The 6569-nt window shown below is 45.3% G+C and overlaps 1 non-coding gene and 1 pseudogene across 1 annotated transcript; both read right to left on the reverse strand.

The window, feature by feature from the left end:
• Positions 1 to 186: 186 nt before the first annotated feature.
• LOC127605195 (5S ribosomal RNA) lies at positions 187 to 305 on the reverse strand. Its single transcript, XR_007963525.1, has one exon. It is a non-coding gene; the product is annotated as a 5S ribosomal RNA (ribosomal RNA).
• A 449-nt stretch (positions 306 to 754) lies between these two features.
• On the reverse strand, positions 755 to 864 carry LOC127605119 (uncharacterized; annotated as a pseudogene).
• Between the last annotated feature and the right edge of the window lie 5705 nt (positions 865 to 6569).

A 6569-nucleotide genomic window follows, 5' to 3' on the forward strand; every position in this document is an offset into this window, starting at 1 on the left:
TGCGATCATGATCGATTTTCGTGCAGAGGGCTCCCTCTTTTGGAAAATAATGGTATTACAACAATACGTTGATCAGTCAGATCAATGTTACGGAAGCGATTTCAAACCGTAGCAGAAGTGAAAGTTGAATGAGAAATGAAAGCGATAATTAATAGGAAAGGGGCGTTTATTGGTGTCGTGTGCAAAAGCTTACAGCACCTGGTATTCCCAGGCGGTCTCCCATCCAAGTACTAACCAGGCCCGACCCTGCTTAGCTTCCGAGATCGGACGAGATCGGGCGTTCTCAGGGTAGTATGGCCGTAAGCGAAGGACGGCGTCAAAAATTCCCTCTTTATAGGTTACAGGGGCCCTGTAACGGCACCTTCGGGTCGGTGGGGGATGGGGGGCTAATTTGCTGCATTTCTTTCCCTCATCCCTTTTCCACGGACGAGGGGCGCGCACTCTTGGCGTTTTGAGCTCTCAGCAGTACTTGATGTCTGTTGTGAAAGTTGGCTTTTCCAGTGGAGGTGCGAAAGCATCCAGCAGGCGGAAATCCCAGGCTGCTTCCTATGCAAGTGCGATCATGATCGATTTTCGTGCAGAGGGCTCCCTCTTTCGGAAAATAATAGTATTACAACAAGACGTTGCTCAGTCAGATCAATGTTACGGAAACGATTTCAAACCGTAGCAGAAGTGAAAGTTGAATGAGAAATGAAAGCGATAATTAATAGGAAAGGGGCGTTTATTGGTGTCGTGAATTGGAGGTGGGTGCAAAAGCTTACAAGCACCTGGTATTCCCAGGCGGTCTCCCATCCAAGTACTAACCAGGCCCAACCCTGCTTAGCTTCCGAGATCGGCCGTTCTCAGGGTAGTATGGCTGTAAGTGAAGGACAAGGTCAAAATTTCCCTCTTTATATGTTACAGGGGCCCTGTAACGGCACCTCCGGGTCGGTGGGGGATGGGGGGCTAATTTGTTGAATTTCTTTCCCTCGTCCCTTTTTCCACGGACGAGTGGCGCGCCATAATCATACTGGGCAAGTGTTTAATGAAAAAAAAAACAGCCCCTTGATGCATCAGCCTGACTTGATAGTTTAGGTCAAGATGAACCGACTGTTAGCATGCACATGCACAGACCCTTCAGTCAGTGCCAGTCAACAAACAGCTTACCGGTATTTTAATTGTACATTGGCGTATGGCTCGACTAAAACCAGGAAATGAAGGTGTGCGGCAAAGTTTTTTTGCTGCATCACTGGGAAATAATCAGTTGACAGTGACAAAACGGCCCCGCTCAGCCCCAGACAACCGGCACTTTCGAACCACCTCCAAGATCGTTATTAGTTCTGAGTAAAAAAGAAGCCACGGTATTCTGCATTGCCACATATCATTTTGGGGAACACGTTCAGAGTGCAAACCTGAATACAAAACTGAAACTACTTTAATTAAATGTGATAAAATAATGACATACTCTAACAATGTGTTTCATTTTTATTTTTTTATTTTTAACTCTGTCTCTGAATTAAATAATTTCCTGTGATCAATCATTGTTAAATCAAGGATAGGGAGGGAAATTTAAAGAATGCAGAAACATTCATGTTTCACTTTAGAGCAGTGTATAATGCTAGGTTATCTATCAAATAATAACATAACTCCAAATGTAAATAAAAATGTTTGCTCTAAACACATTATTTGAATGGGTTACCATGGCAGAAGACCAAAGTTGTGTGCTTCATATAACTGCAGTCGTGGTGCATGTGTTTGTGTTTGGTGGTTGGAATCCAATCCTGCGGATTTTGGTGATGTCGGGTTGCCCTTTAGCCCCTACTGAAGTCAATTATTCATTGTTACTGAAACCTAACAGTTCTGACCAAGTTAACCAGTTTGAAATTGATAGCATGTAATATATTTCGATAAATATGTTTGGGATAACAGGGCGGCCCGGTAGTCCAGTGGTTAGCACGTCGGCTTCACAGTGCAGAGGTACCGGGATCGATTCCAGCTCCGGCCTCCCTGTGTGGAGTTTGCACGTTCTCCCCGGGCCTGCGTGGGTTTTCTCCGGGTGCTCCGGTTTCCTCCCTCATTCCAAAAACATGCGTAGCAGGCTGATTGAACACTCTAAATTGTCCCTAGGTCTGAGTGTGAGCGTGGATGCTTGTTCGTTTCTGTGTGCCCTGCGATTGGCTGGCAACCGATTCAGGGTGTCCCCCGCCTACTGCCCGGAGACAGCTGGGATAGGCTCCAGCGCCCCCCGCGACCCTAGTGGGGATCAAGCGGCTCGGAAGATGAATGAATGAATGAATGTTTGGGATAATATATTTCGACAATATTTGCATTTTGCTTCTTATATATATATATATATATATAGCGGCTGGATAGCTCAGTTGATAAGGCATCGGTTTGGCATACGGGAGACGGTGGTTCGAATCCCGCTTGGGGCAAAAATGAGCACATAACACCATCCAGTGTGGGTCCTTGGGCAAGATCCTTCACGCTAATGCCTACCTCATACAATGATGAGAGACAATAAAACGAATGACATGCCGGCTCAGACATCGCCCGGCCAAACAAGTCAGGATCGTTCGCCCTTCGGTTAGCCATTCTGGGTGAGTCCCATCCCGCAGCAGCTGGTTCATTTGTACTGCTAGGCGCTCATGGAGTGCTGTGAGTTTCTTTAGCCAGTAGGTGTGGACCATGTCCGGGCCTGGTGCTGTCCAGTTCTTCATATCTGAGACTCTTTCCTGTATGTCTGCCACTGTTATGGTAACTGGGTTCTGTTCAGGGAGGTTGCTGTGCTCCTCTCTCAGGGTCACCAGCCATTGTGCACTGCTGTTCTGTGCAACCTCCTTCTCCCATATTCCTTTCCAGTACCTTTCAGTTTCCAGTCTTGGTGGGTCAGCTCTGTTGTTAGGACTCTGCCACTGAGCGTACACTTTCGCAGGTTGTGTTGCGAACAGCCTGTTTATTCGTCTGGCCTCATTCTCTTTCGTGTACCGCTTTAGGCGACTGGACAAGGCTTGGAGCCTTTGTTTGGCAGTTTCGAGTGCTTCAGGTATGGTCATCTGGATGTACCTCTCGGGTATCGGCCTTTTCATCACACCTCTCTGGGCCTCCGTCAACTCACATGACTCACATCTTTCCGGGCCGCCTTGATCTTAGCTTCCAGCCGTCTTTTCCATGGTGGGTAACGTATCTCATGGTTTCCATGGTTGCTCTTATAGCCCAGAGTCTCCAGGATCACTGATGCTGAAGCGTATATCAGCTCATTGGTTTCCGTGATCGTTACGGTAGGGATCACCCTCAGTGCTGCATTCACACTTTCTATGAGACTTTCAGATGGTACTTCACATAGCCTTTGTAATCGGTTTCTAGGTTACCCAGCTTTCATTCTCGCCATGATCTTAGCTTTCAGGTCAGTTGCTGCCTCGCTCAGCATTTCATTCATTGGGGCTGGCCACCCAATCTCATCATCTGCATTCATTGGGGCTTGCCTCCCAATCTCTTGTATGACCTCCTCCTCTGATCTGGCAGCCTGGGGCCCTTCACCATGGAACCTGCGTTGTACCTCATCAATCTCAAGTTGTGACAGCAGTTGCCGTTTGTGGATGTTGGAAGCCATGTTATCGCATCTCGCCCATCTCCGCTTTGTTCCAGTAGCCCATTTTTCATCAAGGTGCTCAGGTTCCCCAGCACCTGACGCAGACCTTGTTTGGCCGGGCGACGTCTGAGCCGGCATGTCATTCGTTTTATTGTCTCTCATCATTGTATGAGGTAGGCATTAGCGTGAAGGATCTTGTCCAAGGACCCACACTGGATGGTGTTATGTGCTCATTTTTTTGCCCCAAGCGGCAAATATATATATATACATATATGTATGAAGATGGCGCCCGAGTAGGCAGCCTTCGGCAAGTGCTCTTCAAGAGCCTTGCTTTTTTGTTCTTTTTTGTTCTTTTTGCTGTTTTTGTCTTTTGTTTTGTCACATGTTGTTTGTTGTTTCATTGTGTGGACCTGATATGGACTGTTTTCAGCGCTTTTTGGCCACGACATTCGTCAAAGGAGCAGTATCTGTGCTTGGTGGTTGCGCCTTCTCGGCAGCACGCCTGTACCAGCACAGATTTTGATTGGGAGGAATGTCGGCGCCATTGACTGTCGGTGCTGGATAGACCTGGGGCGCTTGTGTTTTTTGCGCCAGTAATGGGCAGCATTTTTCACAACCCCGATTTGTTCAGTGGCTATGTCAGCGCTGTTGGACAGTTGGCGTTGGTGCGGCTGGATGGATGGCCGCTGAAGTTGAGGATGAGGAGAGAGGAGCCTTGGCGAAGAGCGCCGATGCGTATTTGGAACCGTGAGTTCCGTGAGTTGCCGCTTGGAATTGAAATGGATTTCCATGGGACAGGAGAAGTGAACCAATCTCTTTTTTCGTCAATGGATGCTACAGCTTCTTGTTGACTTTGAAACTTAGCTTGTAGCCGACGTGTGCACATTTTGAGCATGACGTCTCTGATCCACTGGTTAAAGGACACTTTGATTCTCTCCTCTTTCATCTCAAACCGCTTCAAACAACAAAGCGTGTGACGGAAAAGTGGTTAGGACTGCACGACTGTCCGTGTTTTATGTTATGTGTTGTGTTTATTATTTTACTTTATGTTAACTGTTTTGTAAAGCGCTTTGTTACAGCTGCCGCTGTTGTGAAAGCGCTATATAAATCAGCATGTATTGTATTGTATTGTATTGTATTGTATGTATGTATGTATGTATGTATGTATGTATGTATATATATGTATGTATATGTATATAAAAATTCGGTTGGCAAGCACTTGCACACACTACCTAGATACTAACAACTTTTTCTCTCAAATGTATGCCCATTAAAACAACCACAAACCTATTCCAAAGTCCTTGTAGAGAGAAAAAAAATGCATGATAAAACTGAATAAAAGAGCAAACCAAAATAATACCATCATAATGCCACTATTTAACTGAGGTATCACAGCAATTTCAATTACAAGGCGACCATATTTGTTTCCTTCCATGGTCGACATTGAGCACAACTGATGCTGCACATAGCCACCATTAAAAACACCAACTGATTAAAAAACATTTAATTTGATAGCTAAATGGCGCTTACCCATTTTGAGAAGAGCCATTCATCATGGCACCAAACGCCCAAATGCAAAAAACAATTTGCCTCCAATTGTTGTAAGTGTTGAATCACGCTGCGAGACATGCTAAAGCTAATTTGCCAGACAAATTAGTTGACTCGATCAAACTTCATCGCCAAAGTTATAAAACCAAGTATGGAAAGCAAGTGCTCTCACCGTACATTTCTTGTAATTGTTCCGTGTGAAGCCCACTGCAGGGGACATTTTAGATGCCCACCCTTGATGCCATTTTTAAAACACTGTGGCTGTCAAATGGCTTGACTTAGGATACCAACCATTACCAAGATAGCTCCTCCATTTCACTAATGGAGTCTTCCCTGTGATTCCAACACATGCCAAACCAGTTGCTGTATTGCATGTTTTGCCTAAAGCAGTCTTCCTCAACTGGCGGACCGCGATCCACGACCGGACCGCCGACCTCCTCTGTCTGAGGCTTCTCTGTCCAGACCCTCGGCAAATTGTATCAAATAAAAAATTATCAAGTGATTTTTATGTTATACATTTTATATGTTTGGACTATAATCTGCGCATTACCGCGATCGCTTGTTAAAATTATCCGTTGTATTCTTTGCGTGCACTAACAGATGTAATGCAGAGGACCGCAGCAGCGCGACTGTGTGTATAATGTTTGACTAACTGGAGACCCTGTCTGAGGAGGGCATGTGGCGATAACGATGCGCTGATGCTCCTCTGAAATGAAGGTGTGCCCATACATAAGCGTCAGCATATACGATGCGCTGATTGGCTCATTTGAATTTAAGGTGTGCCCATACCTAAGCGTCAGCATATACGATGAGCTGATTGACCCATTTGAATTTAAGGTGTGCCCATACCTAAGCGTTAGCATATACGATACGCTGATTGGCTCATTTGAATTTAAGGTGTGCCCATACATAACCGTCAGCACGCGTCTATCCCAATACACACACATTCAAAATGGAGGATTGTGTCAGGAAACAGACGCATGCGCGACGCCACAGTGTGCTCACAGCTTCAGCCCAGGAAAGCCGCACACAGACAATTAGACAAAACGAATCGCGGGAGGTTTCGATTGTGTGCAGTTCTGCTCCCGTCTACCCGGGGTTCTTTGCAGCTGTTTAACAGCAGAACATCGCAAGGGAAATGAACGTCACAATGGCGTCCTCAAATAATATTTGCATGCCCCAGACAATGCATTCACTTATAGTGGAAGAACAGCACTGCACATTCCTGTGCTCCTTGTGTCAGTATTTAAAATGGTTCTTAACTCCTCTTCTTATATATTTTTAAGTGATTTCAGAGGGGATTTGAAAAGGGGAATTGTACACATGAAAAGGATATTTTTGTTTTCATGTTTAGTATTTATTTTGGTAAAATTAGTGTTTTGTTTTTGTTAAAGTAAGGGAAAAAAACACAACTACTGTTTAACAAAGTTAAAGTAAAAATGTCTTATTT

Source organism: Hippocampus zosterae, chromosome 7 (assembly GCF_025434085.1).
Source record: "Hippocampus zosterae strain Florida chromosome 7, ASM2543408v3, whole genome shotgun sequence".
NCBI classification, from domain to species: Eukaryota; Metazoa; Chordata; class Actinopteri; order Syngnathiformes; family Syngnathidae; genus Hippocampus; species Hippocampus zosterae.